Genomic DNA, 20,211 nt, shown 5'->3' on the forward strand with positions numbered 1-20,211 from the left:
CCTGTCAAAAGTCCCTGGTGGTCCAGCGGGGTTCCGGGAGCAATCTCCTGGACTTGGGCTGTCAGCTGCCAGTAGTCAAAATGGCGCCGATGGCCCTTTGCCCTCACTATGTCACTGGGGTTGACCAATGGCGGCGGTAGCCCCTGTGACATAGTAAGGGCAAAGGGCCGTCGACGCCATTTTGATTACTGGCACAGGGACTACCACCGCCATTGGTCGACACCAGTGACATAGTGAGGGCAAAGGGCCATCGGCACCATTTTGACTACTGGCAGCCGACAGCCCAAGTCCAGGAGATCACTCTGTGGCCAGTGCATAGTGTGCAGCCAGGGAGCTTTAAATATTCTTGTGTCCAGCTAAGTAAAGGTTTAACTTAGTTAAACTTACTATGCCAATCAGGAGGAGGGTCTTATTAAAATCCATTGCAGATACAGAATCCTGAGAACATCCGTGACCAAGGGTTAACTGTTTAACTCCCTCCCACCCCTAGGTTTGCTTTTCTGATATAGTCTACCTAAATATATAATTGACAACAGGATAAATTAGTAAATTGATATTCATTAGGTGTTAACCATCAAATAACCAAAATGAGGACTATCCAATGCAACTATTGTGGAGCCTTTATTCAGAGGGAGATCATCTGGAAACTTAAGGCTTGCCCGATTTGTTCACAGCTCGCTTCCTTGAAAAAGGAGCTGGCTGAAGTTAAAGCTCAATTAGCTTCAGTGAAGAAAGGCTCATCCTCTTTACAATATCCGGGAAGTAATTCCCCATTACCACAGAAGAACCAAAAGTCAAGGATAAAGAGATTTACAGTGGGCTCAGGCAGGATAAGACCTGTGACCCACAGGCACCCATTCTTAACAGCTGTGTGACCCACTAGTCTAACCCCCCCTTCACATAGGGCATTAGGGAACTCAATAAACAACAAGATTACAGAGGGCTGTGGTAGAATTGAACCTCTGATGCAGAGACACACACTGTATCAAGTGCAACAAGTACAAAAAGCCTTCTCTGGTGACCTGGATTGCAAACTGGTTGACGGACAGAAGTCAATGTGTGATGGTAAATGGAACTTACTTTGAAGAGAGAGCGGTGTTGAGTGGAGTGCCGCAAGGGTCGGTGTTGGGACCGGTCCTGTTCAGTATCTTTGTGAGCGACATTGCGGACGGGATAGAAGGTAAGGTTTGTCTTTTTGCGGATGACACTAAGATCTGCAACAGAGTGGACACGCCGGAAGGAGTGGAGAGAATGAGACTGGATTTAAGGAAACTGGAAGAGTGGTCGAAGATATGGCAGCTGAGATTCAATGCCAAGAAGTGCAGAGTCATGCATATGGGGCATGGAAATCCGGAAGAACTGTATTCGATGGGGGGAGAAGGGCTGATATGCACGGGGCAGGAGAGAGCCCTTGGTGTGATAGTGTCTAATGATCTGAAGTCGGTGAAACAATGTGACAAGGTGATAGCTAAAGCCAGAAGAATGCTGGGCTGCATAGAGAGAGGAATATCAAGTAAGAAAAGGGAAGTGATTATCCCCAGTTCTCCAGGTGAGGCCTCACCTGGAGTACTGTGTTCAATTCTGAAGACCGTATCTCCGAAGGGACAGAGACAGGATGGAGGCGGTCCAGAAAAGGGCGACCAAAAAGGTGGAGGGTCTTCATAGGGAGGAGGAATAGTCTAGTGGTTAGAGCAGTGGACTATGAACCAGGAGACCAGGGTTCGAGTCCTGCTGTCGCTCTTGTGACCTTGAGCAAGTCACTTTACCCTCCAGGTACAAAAACTTAGATTGTAAGCCCTCTGGGGATAGAGAAATACCTATAGTACCTGAATGTAAACCAGTGTGATATCTCAATTGAATGTCGATATATAAAAACAATAAATTAAATAAATAATAAATGACTTATTGGAGGAGAGATTGAAGAATCTAAATATGTACACCCTGGAGGAAACGAGAAGCAGAGGTGGTATGATACAGACTTTCAGATACTTGAAAGGTTTTAATGATCCAAAGACAACGACAAACCTTTTTCGTTGCAAAAAAATCAGCAGAACCAGGGGTCACGATTTAAAACTCCAGGGAGGAAGACTCAGAACCAAAGTCAGGAAGTATTTCTTCATGGAGAGGGTGGTGGATGCCTGGAACGCCCTTCCGGAGGAAGTAGTGAAGACCAAAACTGTGAAGGATTTCAAAGGGGCGTGGGATAAATACTGTGGATCCATAAAGTCTAGAGGATGTGAATGAAGACAAGAGGCATGGGGGTGGCTTGAGGGAATGTTGGCTACTTCCTGGAGATGAATATCCTTATTCAATAATGCGACTCCAACATTGCTCTATGCTTCAGTGGCAAGAAGAAATGTGGAAAAAAGGATTTGCAGCCACATAAAAGCAGGGGAGTAGCTTGCTTGTTACGGCGGTTACTACCCCAAAACAAAAAAATACCTGATACTTCACTTTCAACGCAAATCCAGCATAGCTCTCTGCTTCAACGGCAGGGGAGCAAGACTGATATTTCACTTTCAGTGCAAAGCCAGCATAGCTCTCTGCTTCAACGGCAGGGGAGCAAGACTGATATTTCACTTTCAGTGCAAAGCCAGCATAGCTCTCTGCTTCATCGGCAGGGGAGGAAATTTTTGAAAATTCACGCATATCCAGCATAGCCCTCTGCTTCAACGGCAGGGGAGGAAATTTTGTCAATTCACGCATATCCAGCATAGCCCTCTGCTTCAACGGCAGGGGAGCAAGTCTGATATTTCACTTTCAATGCAAAGTCAGCATAGCTCTCTGCTTCAACGGCAGGGGAGGAAATTTTTGACAATTCACGCATATCCAGCATAGCCCTCTGCTTCAACGGCAGGGGAGGAAATTTTGTCAATTCACGCATATCCAGAGCAGTTGTTGCAAGGTTGATGAGATCCATTGAAAATAATACCTTCTCCTGAAGAACTAGAAAATTCAGAATGAACCAGCATATTTCTTAAATTAGAAGCTCTAGAGAATATAATCAGAGGAAGAGACTGAGAAACCTCTTGCATCTGTAGAATATGCCAATTGTTTAAGATGGATTGCCGGACTGCATAGGCTCTCCTTACACATGCATAGGCTCTCCTTACACTGCATAGGCTCTCCTTACACATGCATGGTAAAATGCATGTGTAAGGAGAGGAAGAATCATCAGTTGAGCGAGGGAGAAACAGCCACTCCCAATGTGCAAATTTTGCTCGTAAGTAGGCTTTACGGACACATGAGCGTGGGTATTCTCGATGTAAAAAAACGCTCAAAAAGACTTTTGGTTTGCATTTCTATTACCCCAATATTGACTGGGTAAATGTAACATCAGGACTTGCTAGAGAGATAAAGTTCCTGGATGGAATAAATGACAGTTTTATGGAGCAATTGGTTAAGGAACACATGAGAGAGGGAGCAATTTTAGATCTAATTCTCAGTGGAACACAGGATTTGGTGAGAGAGGTAATGGTGGTGGGGGCGCTTGGCAATAGTGATCATAATATGATCAAATTTGAATTAATGACAGGAAGGGAGACAGTAAGAAAGTCCACGGCTCTAGTGCTAAACTTTCAAAAGGGAAACTTTGATAAAATGAGAAAGATAGAAAAAAACTGAAAGCAGCTACAAAGGTAAAAAATGTGCAAGAATCCATGGACATTGTGTAAAAAAAAAACAAACAAAAAAATCAAAAACCATCCTAGAAGCACAGTAAAGATGTATTCCACATATTAAGAAAGTTGGAAGGAAGGCAAAACTATTACCAGCATGGTAAAAGGTGAGGTGAAAGAGGCTATTTTAGCCAAAAGATCTTCATTCAAAAATTGGAAGAATGATCCAACAGAAGAAAATAGGATAATGCATAAACGTTGGCAAGTTAAATGTAAGACATTGATAAGACAGGCTAAGAAAGAATTTGAAAAGAAGTTGGCCATAGAGGCAAAAACAGTAAAAACTTTTAAAAATATATCCGAAGCAGAAAGCCCTTAGAGAAGATAAGGCCATTGCGGAAAGATTAAACTATTTCTTTTCTTTGTTAGATACCCGTTCCGGAGAAGGACTGAATCAAATCGGGGTAAACCTAAAAGATGTGGTAGGCCTGATTGATAAACTGAAGAGTAGTAAATCACCTGGACCAGATGGTATACACCCCAGGGTTCTGAAAGAACTAAAAAAATGAAATTTCAGATCTATTAGTAAAAATTTGTAACCTATCATTAAAATCATCCATTGTACCTGAAGACTGGAGGGTGGTTAATGTAACCCCAATATTTAAAAAGGGCTCCAGGAGCGATCCGGGAAACTACAGCCCAGTTAGCCTGACTTCAGATCCATGAAAATTAATGGAAAGTGTTCTAAAGATCAAAATCACAGAACATTTATTTATTTATTTATTTATTTATTTATTTAGAGGTTTTTATATACCGCAGTACGTAAAATATACATCACCGCGGTTTACAATTAACAATAAATTAGCAACAATGCTTTACAAATAACAGAATTAGTAAATATTAATTACATATAACAGGATTAACAGCAAACAGGCTGTATCGATCGTGGACCATCCATAAGGAGAATGTTTAACAAACATAATGATATTGTGGTAATATTATCATCAACATATAGAATCATATCAACATATAGAAAGACATGGTTTAATGGAACAAAGTCAGCATGGCTTTACCTAAGGCAAGTCTTGCCTCACAAATCTGCTTCACTTTTTTGAAGGAGTTAATAAACATGTGGATAAAGGTGAACCGGTAGATGTAGTATACTTGGATTTTCAGAAGGTGTTTGACAAAGTTCCTCATGAGAGACTTCTAAGAAAAGTAAAAAGTCATGGGATAGGTGGCGATGTCCTTTCGTGGATTGCAAACTGGCTAAAAGACAGGAAACAGAGAGTAGGATTAAATGGACAGTTTTCTCAGTGGAAGGGAGTGGACAGTGGAGTGCCTCAGGGATCTGTATTGGGATCCTTACTTTTCAATATATTTATAAATGATCTGGAAAGAAATACGACGAGTGAGATAATCAAATTTGCAGATGACACAAAATTGTTCAGAGTAGTTAAATCACAAGCAGATTGTGATAAATTGCAGGAAGACCTTGTGAGACTGGAAAATTGGGCATCCAAATGGCAGATGAAATTTAATGTGGAAAAGTGTAAGGTGATGCATATAGGGAAAAATAACCCATGCTATAATTACACAATGTTGGGTTCCATATTAGGTATATAAAAACTCTAAATAAATAAATAAACCCAAGAAAGAGATCTAGGCGTCATAGTGGATAACACATTGAAATTGTCGGTTCAGTGTGCTGCGGCAGTCAAAAAAGCAAACAGAATGTTGGGAATTATTAGAAAAGGAATGATGAATAAAACGGAAAATGTCATCATGCCTCTGTATCGCTCCATGATGAGACCGCACCTTGAATACTGTGTACAATTCTGGTCGCCGCATCTCAAAAAAATATAATTGCGATGGAGAAGGTACAGAGAAGGGCTACCAAAATGATAAAGGGAATGGAACAGCTCCCCTATGAGGAAAGACTAAGGAGGTTGTTTATTTATTTATTTGTTTATTTATTTTTGGTTTTTATATACCGGAAGTTCCTGTATAATATACATATCACTCCGGTTTACAGGTAACAGAGATAACTATTAGGTTAGGGCTGTTCAGCTTAGAAAAGAGACGGCTGAGGGGGGATATGATAGAGGTGTTTAAAATCATGAGAGGTCTAGAACGGGTAGATGTGAATCGGTTATTTACTCTTTCGGATAGTAGAAAGACTAGGGAGCACTCCATGAAGTTAGCATGGGGCACATTTAAAACTAATCGGAGAAAGTTCTTTTTTACTCAACGCACAATTAAACTCTGGAATCTGTTGCCAGAGGATGTGGTTAGTGCAGTTAGTATAGCTGTGTTTAAAAAAGGATTGGGTAAGTTCTTGGAGGAGAAATCCATTACCTGTTAAGTTCACTTAGAGAATAGCCACTGCCATTAGCAATGGTAACATGGAATAGACTTAGTTTTTGGGTACTTGCCAGGTTTTTATGGCCTGGATTGGCCACTGTTGGAAACAGGATGCTGGGCTTGATGGACACTTGGTCTGACCCAGTATGGCATTTTCTTATGTTCTTATGTTTCTTAGGTCACACAGTGGTGCTAAGCCACTCTTGAGCTTCCAGGATTGCTTCCGAGGCACCCCATCTCTCAGGACTCCTTGTCCTGGTGGTGGGAACTTTCCAATCTGGAATAGGGGATTTTCTTTCAAAGTCTCTCTACTCAAATTATGCTAACCATGGATGCATCTACCCTGGGGTGGGGAGCTCATGTGGATGGACCTAGCACCCAGGGTCTTTGGTCTGCTCAGGAATGTTTTTGTCAAATCAACTTCCTGGAGTTCCAGGTGATCAGGTACATGCATCAGGTTGTCCTGATCCAGACCAACAACCAAGTAGCCATGTGCTATATCAACAAGCAGGGAGGCACGGGATCGTACATCCTGTATCAGGAAGCGGTCCAGATTTGGTTGTGGGCCCTGCCTCATGGGATGGTGGTCCGGGCCATGTACCTGGCTGGTATGGGGAACGTGGTTGTGGACAGCCTGAGTCGTGCCTTCAGATCCATCAAGTGGTCCCTTGACCAGTGGGTAGTGAATTGGATATTGTGCTCTGGGGGAGCCCAGACGTAGATCTGTTCACATCATGTTACATGTAAACCGATATGATGTTTTGACGAATACCAATATAAAAAACTTGAAATAAATAAATAAATCTCCCTGCAACAGGAAGGTAACTCTGTTCTGCTTCCTGTTCACGTCAGGCGGCAAACTAGGCTCAAATGTCCTGGCCTGTCATTTCAGCAAGGGTCTTCTGTACGCATATCCTCCAATTCCCTTAGTGGTGAAGATCCTTTTGGAGCTTCATGAGGCCAGAGGGACTATGATTCTCATAGCACCTCATTGGCTGAGTCAGGTCTGGTTTCTACTCCTACAGGTGTTGTCCATCCAGAAACCAATCAGTCTGGAGACTTCCCCGGATCTCATCACGCAAGATCAGGATAGGCTGTAGCATCCCAACCTCCAGGCCCTGTTGCTTACAACCTGGATGTTGAGAGGTTAATTCTGCAGCCACTTGATCTTTTTGAGGATGTGTCTCGAGTCCTGGGTCTTCCAGAAAGACTTCCACTAGAAAGTCCTATGAACTGAAATGGAGGAGGTTTTCCGTGTGGTGTGAGCAGAAGGCCCTAGATCCGGTCTCCTGATCCATACAAAAACTGCTTGATTGCCTTCTACACCTTTCGGAACCTGGCTTAAAAACCAGCTCCATCAGAGCTCATCTTAGTGCAATTGACTCATACCACCATGGTGTAGATAATACGCTCATCTCTGTACAGCCTATAGTTGTCCGTTTCATGCGGGACCTGCTTCAATTGAAACCTCTCCTAAGGCCTCCCTCTGTGTCTTGGGACCTCAATGTGGTGTTAGTTCAGCTGATGAAATCTCCTTTTGAGCTGCTGCACACCTGTGACCTGAAAAAATCTGACCTGGAAGGTCATATTTTTGGTGGCGGCCACTTCAGTGCACAGCGAGTCTGCATCTTGGAGGTCATGTAAAGGTTCATTCTCTCACAGCCATGGCAGAGACAGTGGCGCACTTGTGAACAGTTCCTGTGGAGGAGATCTGAAAGTCTGCGACATGGAGTTCTCTCCCACTTTCACATCATATTACTGTCTGGATAGGGATGGCTGACGCTACAGTAGGTTCGGCCAGTCTGTCCTCTGGAACCTGTTTGAGGTATAGATCCCAACTCTTCCAACCTAGGGCCCATTGTTTGGGTTCAGGCTATCTTCCCCTCTGTTACCAACAGCACCGATGTTGTGCCCATTGGCACCTGGTTAGGTGTCTGTTGGTCCCCTTTTTGTGTTGGGGAGCAGCTTGTAGCTAGGGATTCATCCATGTGTGAGGACTACCATTGTTTAAGAGGTTTAAACGCCATCCTGCTTGTCCTTGGAGAAGGCAAAGTTGTTTACCTGTAACAGGTGTTCTCTGAGAACAGGATGTTAGTCCTCAAAAAAAAAAAATCCCCCCCCCCGCCCCGTGGAGTTGGGTTTCTCCTATTTTTTTTAATCATAATTCTGTTATGAGACTGGAGAGGGACCCCATGTGGGCGCGTGTGGTATAGGGCATGCTGGTCATGCTCAGTGTGCCTAGTCAGTGTTTCTAGAAAGAGTTACTGGAGGATGACTGGAAAACTGTTCTAGATAAATGAATCAGACTTGTCTGGGCCATGCTGTAGCTATGAAGATTAGATGAGCCCAGTCCTTCAGTAGTTTCTGCACTGTTCCGGCTGTTAGCAGAATCTATAGAATAGTGTACATGAGAGCTGCAGTTCAGTCGAGCAGAAAAGTGTCCTGAGCATATCTGAGTTTGGGCAGAATGGAGCAAAACTTTTCTAGTTTTCTGTTTTGCTCTGATGTAAATAGTTGATTGCTGGCAGTCCCCAGAGACTGAACAGTCTGTCTGATTGCTGATGGGACTATTTGTGTGACTGAAAGATTCTGCTGAGGCAATCTGCCAACGTGTACAGCTTGATTGCATGCCCATTCCCATATTAATTTTGCTTCTTGGCACAGAGTCCAAGATCCCATGCTTACATTTTTCACATAGAATGTGGTGACTTGATTGTCTGTTTGAACGAGTATGTCCTTTCCTTGAAGGAGGCAAGTGAAAATCATTGGTGTAGCTTATTTCTCGCAACTCAAGGAGATTGATCTGGAATTGTTTCTCCAGGAATTACCATTTCCCTTGAGTTAGAAAAAGGCCCGTGTGGGCTACCCACCCCTTTGAGGAGGCATTTGTTACTTGTAAGGAGGTTGTCGCAGAGTTGCTCCTTCCTCAAGAATGAAGGGGTCTAAGCACCAATTCAATTCCTACTTCATTTCTGTTGAAATCTGCATTTGAGTTGTTAAGGACTAAGTGAGCTGATCCCATTGGAAATAAAGGCCCCACTGTTCAAGCAAGTCAGCAATACGTTGTTTGCAGCTGCCATGTGACGGAGAACAATAGCACTTTCACTGGCAGTTGATTGATCTGTGTTCAGCCTGTGAGCCGATGTCCAGAGAGTTTATGCACAATCTTTGCAAGAGAGCTTTTCTTCCTTCAGAATCTATCCGTGCCCCTATAAACTAGATTTTCTGGGAGGGTCAATTTCTCAAAATTCACAAGGACGTCCAGCGACTGTAGGAGATGCATCGATTTCTATAGGGAGGATAGAATGCCCTCCTGGGAATTTGCTGTCACAAGCCAATCGTCCAAGTAAGGGAAAACCTGGATGCCATAACACCTCAGATGCACTGTTACTACAGCTAAGCATTTGTGAAGGCCATCAATATGGCTGAGAGGCTGAAGGGGAGCACTTTGCTCTGATAGTGAAAAGAATCTACTATAAAGTGCAGGTTTTGCCAATTGGATGATTGGATGGGAATGTGAGCATAAGCATCTTTAGATCCCATTCCCCTTCTGGATGAATGGGAAGATTGTGTAGAGGAATTCATTTTGAAATTTTCCCAGAATATTTGCTTGCTCAGACTTCTTAAATCCAGATTTGGTCTCAGTCCTCCAGATCACTTGAGATGAGGAAATAGAACTGGTTCCTCCCCATCTATTCCCGCTATCGCCCACTGTTGAGGAGCAACTACACCTCCTGGCAGAGCTGAGTCAAGTGAGATGGGTCCAGATTGAAGGATGAGTGGTGAGGAAGCATGGAAAGCTGGGAGAAACACAAGTGGTATCCAGACTCCATAATTTTGAGAACCCAGCGATCTTTGGTGATCTTGTCTCTCCCTACTGGAGTGAATAATTGCTGGGTCTGAAGAGTGGTCAAAAATTTGGCCCGGGCTTGGGCTGGATTTGTTGCACTGCTTTTGGTAGATGGTGCTCACACAATTGAGCACGAGTTGAAAGTTGTTGCTGTTGTGGAAGTAGGGATGGTATCCGGTAATGCTGGAATTGCCAGAAGGGGCATCTCTGGAAATAAGGTCTTTTAAAAGTGTAGATGAACACTGTGTTGAAGATGGTTATCTGTCCCTGTGGAGCAGGACTGCACCACCATATGCTGTTCATTTATTTTAAGCCACTGTTTCTCTGTTTTTCTTCGAAGAGGTTATCACTGAGGCAAGGCCATCTGCCAGTTTTTTGTGAACATCTTTGTGTAGGATGCTGAATCTCAATCAGGCTATTCGATGAGCTGCAGTGGAGTTCGAGGAAAAGTATGTGGTGATATCAAAGGCCTCATAAACAGATCGAAGAAGATGGTGTATGCTCTTCGGCATCCAATAGTGGCTAAGGGTATGCGATTCTTCGCTTGCTGACTGGAAGAAACTGTTTCAGTTTTTGTGTATATAGTCATGTAAGAATTGGACCATATAGAAATGATGAGCAGACATCTGTGCATTAAGCATGGAGCTCTGAAACATCTTTTCCCCAAAATTGTCCAAGAGCCTGGGATCTTTCCCTGGAGGCATGTTCGAAGAAATTCTTGTTTTCTTCACTTTTTTAAGAGTAATTCTACCACTGCTGATTGATGGGGATCTTTGACCTTTGCACTTGAGGTCAACTTTCCTTGCTACTGGAGCACAGGAGATGGGGTTTTCCCACATTCTCATTTGTAAATCTTGCAGGACGTGATGAACCAGAATAACTGCTGGGTCCGCTGGAGCTTCCAGAACCTGGAGGAGACTCAAGATGTCTGAACAAGGATCTTTGCCTTAAGTACTCTAACTCTTAAGGGCTTTTCCTAACTTTTCAAGAAACCTGGAGTAGGAAAGTTCTTCTGAGGGAGATGAATGTTCTGGAGGAGGATTGGAGTGAATTCTCGTTGATCACTTCTCAGAGCCTAGAGGTGAGGGAACACTAATCCAGGACTCTACTGATGAAGCTGGTGACTGAGGAGGCATCCTCAGTCGTTACGGAGATGAGAAATCCTGGTGTATATCCTCGAAGTGGCTAGAGTCTGCTGTATATGAATGCTGTGGGCTAGAAGCACCTTGCAGGGGTTCTGTTGGAGAAACCACATATCTTTGGGATTCTGGGACTCCTCGCAGAAGGGATGATATCTTTTGGGGGGGGGGGGGGGGAGGTTGCATGCTACCTTCCTTATCTTTAGCCATCAATAAGTTAAAAGAAAATCTTTCACCAACTCTGCTTCTTGGTCAAGTGACTGAAATGCTCTCTGACCTGGGGTAAACAATGGAACATCATCTTCTGATATTAGAATAGAATGTTGTATGCCTTCTCAACTTTGTAGGATTTGAAATGGATGTTGATTGTATATGAGGCACCAAAGAGCAAGTAGAATCTGATGTTTCTAAATGAGCATGAGACCACTGAGGGAAGTGTAGAAGGAGGGGTAGGCCACAGATCAGTGATTTCGGTAATTTAAATATGAAAAGATAAGGGAATGTACATGGGGAAGACTGACCATTTGCGCAATAGAGGGCCCACAGCACTCTCCCCTAGCCTCTGATGGGTGACTGAGGGCCAATGACCCTTATTGCCCAGGCCCTAGATCACTGTCAGTCCACCCCTGGGAATGGAGCAGTATACAGCAGGAACTGAAAATTAGAGAAGACCAAAGTTTTGGATTTTATAGAATTAGTAGCAGAGGGAAGAGCAAGGAGCAGAACTTTTGCCAAAGCGAAAGCATAGAGTCCAGGGTTATACTCGGGGGCCCTTAGTCTTCCCCACTTCTGCTGGCATGGAAAGGGCCCCAAAATTCATTCCTTCTTGTAGATTATGCTGGTTCCTGCGGAATCGCTGTGGAAGAATGGTATCAGAGATAGATCAATGTAAAGTAGAAGTTGGAGTGGCTCATTTCACTTCCTGATTCTGTCTCTCCCTCCAGTGCTGATTGGTGGCAGCAGGAGGGAGAGAGCAGTGACAGGCTGCATTCCTTCTCCTTTGTTGCCTGTGGCTGACTGATAATTTGAATCGAATACTGAAGCTTACAGCAGTGTGATTCAAAGCAGTGTTCAGGCCCGGGCAGCAGAGCAGGAAGACATGGCTTGATACCGATTCCTGATCAGTATTGGAGGGTTAGAGGTGTATCATCGGAGGAAAGAGGAGCTCTGGAGGGATTTTTGTTTGGGGACGGGGAGGGCTGTTGGGGTTTTTTTTGTTTGTTTTTGTGAGTGCAGGGAAGGGTTGTGAAAGGGGATGGCCTGTGTAAAGGAAATGGGGATGGGAGCTTGGGATGGGAATTCTGAAAGTGGGGTAGGAGAGTTGCTTGAAAAAATGAATGGGAAGTTGTGTGAAAAGGGTTGAGGGAATGGGGAGAGTAAGTGAAAAGAGGACGGGGACTCAGTGAAAAGGGGTTGGGGGAATCATAGTGTGCGTAAAAGCAGGGGTGGGGGGAGGGCTGGAATTTGGAAAGGAACACTACCCTTCAGATCTCCCTCCTTCTCTCTCGTCTCCTTACCTCAATCTTCCTTCTAACCTAATCCTCCCTCTTCCATCCATCCTCTCTTCTTCCTATTCCCAAAACCCTTGCTTTCCTCTCTCCAACCCTCTCGCTGTCCATGTGATCTCCTTTCACTTCTCTCCTACATCCATGCTTGAGAACCCCTATCCATAAAACTTTTAAAAGAACAAAATAAATTCAGCAAGGACAAGCAGGATGGCAATCCTCACACATGGGTGACATCATCAGATGGAGCCCCGATGCGGAAAACTCATGTCAAAGTTTCTAGAACTTTGACTAGCACACTGAGCATGCCCAGCATGCCCTATACCACTCATGCATGTGGGATCCCTCTCCAGTCTCTCTTTTCCATGCAGCTGTAAGCCTCCCAGTGTGAGTGAGTTCACTTTGGCTATTTTTTGGCCTTGTGGAAAACTATTCTTTCTCGTGTTTTTTGTCTGTTCCGTGACATTCCATTACCGACTTCCTCTTGTGCCTTCCTATAGTGCTCCTAGTCAGGGTTTTAAGTGATTCAGGTAAGCGTCCTTTCACGTGATTCACTTTGGTGGCAATGCATCGGTGCCTGCCGGCCATTGATGCACCGCCACCATCTTTTTTGGTTCGTGCCCCTTTTGTTTTGTCCGACATGCCCGCATCTGGCTTTCGGTGATGCACCCGGTGCCTGAGGACCATGTCCATCACTTATCCGCATGAGATATGTGCCCTCTGCTTGGGGGTATCGCATTACATCCAATGTTGCCGTTTATGCACCCAGGTGACTCCGAAGGGACATCAGCTTTGACTCAACAAGATGGAGCAGCTCTTCGGGTCAAAGTCCGAGGCATCGGCGAATTCGGCATTGAAGGACTAAGGAGCCGGACCAGTGGACACTGAGCCATTGACATTGGTGGGACCGTCTGTGCCATCGACGGAAAGGGGCACCAGAAACTGACCATTGTCGCTCTCCTCCAAACAGAGGACGTCTGGTTCCTCGACCCCAGGGAAGGACCGGGCCGAGCATTGAGGGAAGCTGAAAAAGCTTCAGCACCAGTCCCTGTTGAGGCACGGGTATGCACCGGCTCATGCTGCAATGCCCCTGTGCCAAGGAGTGCCAATCTATCAGTGTGAGGGTTCTGCAAAAGGCTCCACCGGTCCTGATGCCAGTCACTGATCCACATCAAGGGTCCAAAGAGGATCTGGTCACCCCTCCTTCCTTCCATTCGGTGTTGGCATCGGGAACATTTGAGGAGGAGCTGGAGCAGGGTCTCGGTCCTGTGGCACTGCCGGCATCAGATCTGATGCCGCCCATCCTTGTACTGCTTCTGGAGAAGCTCAACATGCTCATCAGAGGGTTACTGACCCAGCTGGCAATGGTGCTGGGACAGCATCTGTGCCCAATGGATCACCAAAGCCTCCCTCCTACTGATACAGTGGACAATGCTGATTCCTCCGAGAAGGAAGCTCCACCGAGGCTGGCTGGCAGACAAGCCAAGGCCTGCCACTCTTCCCCCCCCCCCCCCCCAATCCAGTTTTACTTGTGCTTGTGCTTGTACCTTTGGTAGAAGGCCGAGTACCTAGAGACCCATACCCAATTGCTTACAGTGAGAATGAGGAAGGATGAGGAAACCTGTGACTCCTGAGTCCTGTTCCGAGAGTCTCCCATCAGATCCTTCTACAGAGGAGCAAAGGAAGTCTCCACCTGAGGACTTGACCTTCATAGGGTTTGTGAGGGTGATGGTGGAAGCTATCCCATTTCAATTAACAAAGGAGGATGCCAGGCACAAAATGCTTGAGATCCTCCAGTTCGTGGAGCCTCCTAAGAAGATCATGGTGGTCCCTGTGCACGAGATCCTTAAGGAACTGTTGCTGAGGATATGGGTAGGACAATCAAGTCACCACATTCTATGTGAAAAATGTAAGCATGGGATCTTGAAGCTTTGCGAGCCCCTCATTTGATGAGACAGGTCCGATGTCCACTCCTACGGGAGTTGTCTATCCGGAGAATGATCAGTCTGGGGAGTTCCTCAGATTTCATCATGCAAAATCAAAACTGGCTGTGGTATCCCAACCTCCAGGCCCTTATTGCTCACAGCCTGGATGTTAAGTTTAACCTGCAGCTGCTTGATCTTTTTGAGGATGTGTCTCGGGTTCTGATGGCTTCCAGAAAACCTTCCACTAGAAAGTCTTACAGACTGAAGTGGAGGAGGTTTTCCATGTGGTGTGAGCAGAAAGCCTTAAATCTGTTCTCCTCTTGCTCCACACCAAAATTACTTTACGTCTACACCTATCGGAAGCTGGCTTAAAGACCAAATCCATTGATCTCAGTGCATTTGGCCCATACCACCAAGGTGTATATGTACGCCCATCTCCGTACAGCCTATAGTTGTTCGCATTCAGACAACAACCAACAAGGACTGAACTTCACAATCTGGGCAAACAAATAAGCATGGGGGTAGCTTGCTTATTACTGCAGTTACTACCCTAAACCAATTAAGCCTGATACATCACTTTGAATGCATATACAGCGTTGCTCTCTGCTTCAGCGGCAGGGGGAAATGTGGAAAACAGGATTTACATTCAGACAACATCAACAAGGCATTGATCTGTGCAGTTGGGTAAAAAAACATCGGGGTAACATGCTTGATGTGGCAGTTACTACTCTTATCCATTAAGCCTTATGCTCACCTTTGACGCAACTCCAACATTGCATCAATGGCAGAAAACTGCAACTCCAACTGCATCAATGGCAGGAAATTTGAATCAAACAGTTACCAACAAGGGCCCTGAACTTGGTGGTTGGTGAAACAGATAAGTGTGGGAAAATAAGTGTGGGAAGTCAGTGATCTCCAGTGACTTATCCACTTTACATTATTTTATCCTGACAGGGTGGTCTTATGTATGTTCCTGAAGTTCCTGCCTAAGGTGGTGACGGACTTCCATCTTTACCAGTCCATCCTCCTAACATTCTTTCCCAGGCCCCATTCGCAGCAAGGTGAACAAGCAGTGCACGGTTTGGATTGCAAGCAAGCCTTAGCCTTCTACCTGGAGTGGACAGAAGCTCATAGACAGTCCACCCAACTTTTTATTTCTTTTAACAAGAATAGATTGGGTGTTGCTGTTGCCAAATGGACACTATCCATTTGGCTAGCAGATTGCATCTCCTTGTTATGCCCAGTCGGGACTTCATTTTAGAGGTCATGCAAAGGCTCATTTTGTTGGTGCCATGGCAGCATTGTGGCCCACTTGTGAGCAGTTCCCGTGGAGATGATCTTCAAAGCTGCAACGTGGAGTTCTCTCCTCACATTCATATCTCACTGTCTGATTAGGGGTCGCTAATGTGACAGTACTTTCGGCCAGTAGGTTCTTCGGAACCTGTTTAAGGTGTAGAACCCAGGCGTCTCCCTCTCTGTTACCAACAGCACCATTGTTGTTGTGTGTGTTGGCACCTGGTTAGGTGTTTGTTGGTCCCCTTTTGTGTTGGGGAGCATCCTGTAGCTAGGGATTCATCCATGTGTGTGAGGACTACCATTCCTGCTTGTCCTTGGAGAAAGCAGAGTTGCTTACCTGTAAAAGATGTCCTCTGAGTCCTCATGAAACCAGCCCGCCACCCTGCAGAGTTGGGTTTCTCCTATTTTTTTTTATTTTTTAGAATTGTATGATACAAGAATGGAGAGGGACCCTGCAAGGGTTTATGGCATGCTAGGAATGCTCAGTGTACCTAATCAAAGTTCTAGCAACTTTGACATAAGTTTTCTGCATTGGGGCTCCATTTGATGTCACCCATGTGTGAGGACTAAAATCCTGCTGTCCTCGGAGACCACCTGTTACATATATGCTTTATATATGCAAAGAAAGTTTGGAAAACAACTTCATTTTTATTATGCAAATATATATTTACATTTAGTATGCAAAATGATTCAAATTTATACAAATGTGCTGCAGAATTGTCTCAGAATTTCCTAAGTCTTGCCACAGAATCTATTTCTGAACTACCACAAAAAAATTAGGGGCCCTGGTTATTCTCAAACTTCTACTAGAGGTTTAGAATAATAAAGGGATAGAATTAATAGTGAGAAATCCACTAGTTTTAGATGGGTTTCACATGAAGCGGGATCTTAATCAGGAGGAATCAGCAAAGAGAATAACTGGCAAGAAACCATAGGGGAGGAGTAGGAAATTGCTGCAGAGTTCCTCTCAAGTCCACTGCCTATGGTTGGAGCTAACTGGTGTTTACAATTTCTCACTTCAGTGATGGCATGCAATCCAGCTTGTCAGATGCTGCTGTAAGGTACCCTTATTTATATAAGTTTAAAAACTGACTTCATCTCACAGGCAATTAATTTCTGCCCTTTTTACAGATATATCCTGTAAGATAGGAACCACCTCTATATGTGAATATATCAGACATTAGAAGCAAAAGCTGGAAACCTATGGAGAGGGGTGGCATGAGTAAGTAAGAGAGACTGGAGATTAACTGCTCTAAGAATCATACATAAAGAAACATAGCAATAAATGCAGAAAAGGACTAACTGGTCCATCCAGTCTGCCCAGAAAGCTTCTTAAGATAGTAACTACCACTGTGCAGGCTACTCCCATATTTCTCTTAAAAGTAGTAACTGTTGCTCTGTACAGTTATCCCCAAGCCTTATGATACCCATAAAAATTGCAGCTAGCAACACTTTTTTTTTTTACCGGGTAATGAGCTTTCTTGAAAATTCAGATAGTATTGTTGATGTGCTTTGCTTATGGACATAGCCATAGGAGCAGTCCTGTGCTTTTTCCCTTTTGTCTGTGTATCTATACCCAAACCAGTGGTTCTCAACCTTATTTTCAGCTGGGACACACCTGACCGATTGTTTTCACATGTGTGACACACTGAACATGTGACTGTTATGGGACTAACTGTAAACATGTATTCTGCATCCTCAGGAAACCCCTCATCCCCTAACAATGGGTCAGACAAGAACTAGGGCATTACCCGTACAACTCACCATACAGAAAAGATATTCTGGTTCTGATGACCTCTCAATAAAAGCAAAACAAACTCCCTTTACTGGCAGGCACAATACTCCTCCGTATGAAAAGACAGCATTTCACCACCAATGCATGTCCTATTGAAAAAACACAACAAATAAGATTGATACAATTGTCTTTATGCTGGTAAAATACCTCATCTCAGTCTCACACACAGAACTGACCTTCACCAAGTACAGAAAGACCACAAATTATAAATATGGAGACAAACTGGAATGGAAAACCAAAAAAGCAACTCTGCATACAATGCAAACCTGAAGAAATGGAAAGAGAAATATAGCACCTAGCATAGTTCCAGGATCTGGAATGCACACAAACTAATCCGTACAAAGTTACACCTGTATTATGGAACACACTCAAACAGTAACAACTCTATCTATGAAAAGGCAACACTACAAATATTAAACCAGGCCCTAAACACTAATACACCTCCTATTAGGAAAACAGACAAGCCAAGCTGATATAGATCCCCACACAGAAATAACTGTAAAACTATATTAATAACTGTTACAAAACAGCTGATGAACAGAAAAACATCCAACAATTAAAAACTCATAAATTATTAAAAATTGTCCAAATATCAATAACATATTTCAAAACAGCAGACACATCACATAATACCCAATAATTAAAATGGCAGCTACTCTCCTACTCCTTTCCCTTGCAGGCCAATAGCACAAACCAGAAGCAGCAGTGGCTGCTGAAGCTCTGTCCTCAGTCCTTTTCCTTAGGGCCCACAACCAGTCTCTCTCACACCAGTCACCTCCCTGACCAGTCTCTCTTCCTCACACACACACACCAGTCACCTCCCTGAGCAGTCTCTCTTCCTCACACACACACACACACACACACCAGTCACCTCCCTGACCAGTCTTTGTCTCAATCACACACATGCTCTCTCACTTACATACAAGCTCTCGATCACACACAAATGCAAGTTTCCTCTCTCACGTGGAGTCTCTTCTTATTGTTTGGCCCAATAAGCCTGGCCTTCGCTCTTCAGCCACCACTGGCCTGGCCTCCAGCAGCGGCTCGCAGTATCTCTCCATTCTTCAGCCACCGCCAGCCTGGCTGCCGGCGGTGGCACGCAACATTACTCAGCTACTAACTGCATCGGCCCATCAGGGGATGATTGATCCCCTGATAGGCCAGTTCGCCCCTGGGGAGAAGAGAAACACATCTGGGGCAGGGGGACACCGGGAACCACAACACACCTGCAGGTGCTTGGCAGAGAGCTTCCAAGCCCCAGCTGGCACCTTGGTCAACTCCCGGGATGGGGTTTTGACTGGATTGGAGGGAGCATAAGCCAGTTGCCTGTACCAGAGATGCTGGCTTCGGATCTTGGCGAACCGGTGGCCCAGTATAACCTTGAACCTGTGGGTTCTGTCCATCGTCTATCAAGGATACCAATTATACCTATTCAGTGTCCCGCCAAATTGCTCACGTGCTCATTTTGGGGGCTGGTAGCGCATTAGTAAGTACTGCTTGCAGAGTTCTCCGCCCTCTTAACTTCCAGGGCGGTTGAGTCTATTCCACCAAGGCAGAGAGGGTGGGGATTCTATTCCAGGTGTTTCTTGATTCCGAAAGAACAGGAGGACTCCATCCCATCCTAGACCTAAGGGTCTTAAATTTCTAAAAAAAAAAAAAGAAAAGTTCAAGATGGTTTCCCTGGGCACATCGATCCCCCTCCTACAAAGCAGGGACTGGCTATGTTCCCTCGATCTCAGTCATGTACACCCATAATCAAGATCTTCCCAAATCACAGGAAGTATCTCCAATTCATGGTGGGGCAACAGCATTTCCAGTATAGAGTGTTGCTGTTTGGCCTAGCGTCAGCCCCACATGTCTTCATAAAATGCCTGACTGGCGTACCTCCACAGGCTGGGAGTGCATGTCTTCTCCTATCTGGACGATTGGCTGGTCAGGAGCACATCTCAGGCAGGATCCATTTTGTCCATGAGCTTGACCATCCGGGTGTTCATGGGCCGCCATCAGAGATTAAAGGGAGCCAGCAGGTGTCAGCACGGGACATGTTGAAGTTGGATCACATGGCCACAACTGTCCATGTCACTCCCTTGGCATGTTTATACATGCGCAGAGCCCATTGGACCCTGAGATTGCAGTGGTGCCAGGCCACACAGAGCCTCCAGGCTTGTATCCCCATCTCTCCGGGACACTTTGTCCTGGTAGCAGTGACTCTCCAATCTTGAATGGGAGATCTTTCCAGAGTTGTCCTACACAACTTGTCCTAACCGTGGATGCATGCATTCTGGGCTGGGGAGTTCATGCAAAGGGGCTCCACACCCAGGGCCTCTGATCCTCCCAGGAACGCTGTTGCCAAATCAACTTCCTGGAGCTGTGGGAGATCAGGTATGCTCTATGGGCTTTCAGAGATTGACTGTCCTGATCCAGACAGACAACTAGGTAGCAATGTGGTATGTCAAAAAGCAGAGAGGTATGGGATCGTACCTCCTGTCGGGAAGCAATCCAGATTTGGTCATGGGCCTTGTGCCACGGGATGGTGCTCAGTGCAACATATCTGGCAGGTATGGAAAACAAGGTGGCGGGCAGACTGAGTCATACCTTCAGACCCCATGAGTGGTCCCTGAACCAGGAGGTAGCGAATTGGATCTTCTGCCTCTGGGGGAGCCCATATATAGATATGTTTGCGTTCCCCTGGAACAGGAAGGTAACTCTGTTCTGCTCCC

At 45.1% G+C, this 20,211-nt stretch overlaps 1 protein-coding gene across 5 annotated transcripts in view; it reads left to right on the forward strand.

Moving 5' to 3' along the window:
• Positions 1-20,211, forward strand: part of ZC2HC1A (zinc finger C2HC-type containing 1A) — a 223,613-nt gene that overhangs the window by 55,328 nt on the left and 148,074 nt on the right. The window lies entirely within an intron of this gene.

The sequence above is a fragment of the Rhinatrema bivittatum genome, chromosome 2 (assembly GCF_901001135.1).
Source record: "Rhinatrema bivittatum chromosome 2, aRhiBiv1.1, whole genome shotgun sequence".
NCBI lineage: Eukaryota > Metazoa > Chordata > Amphibia > Gymnophiona > Rhinatrematidae > Rhinatrema > Rhinatrema bivittatum.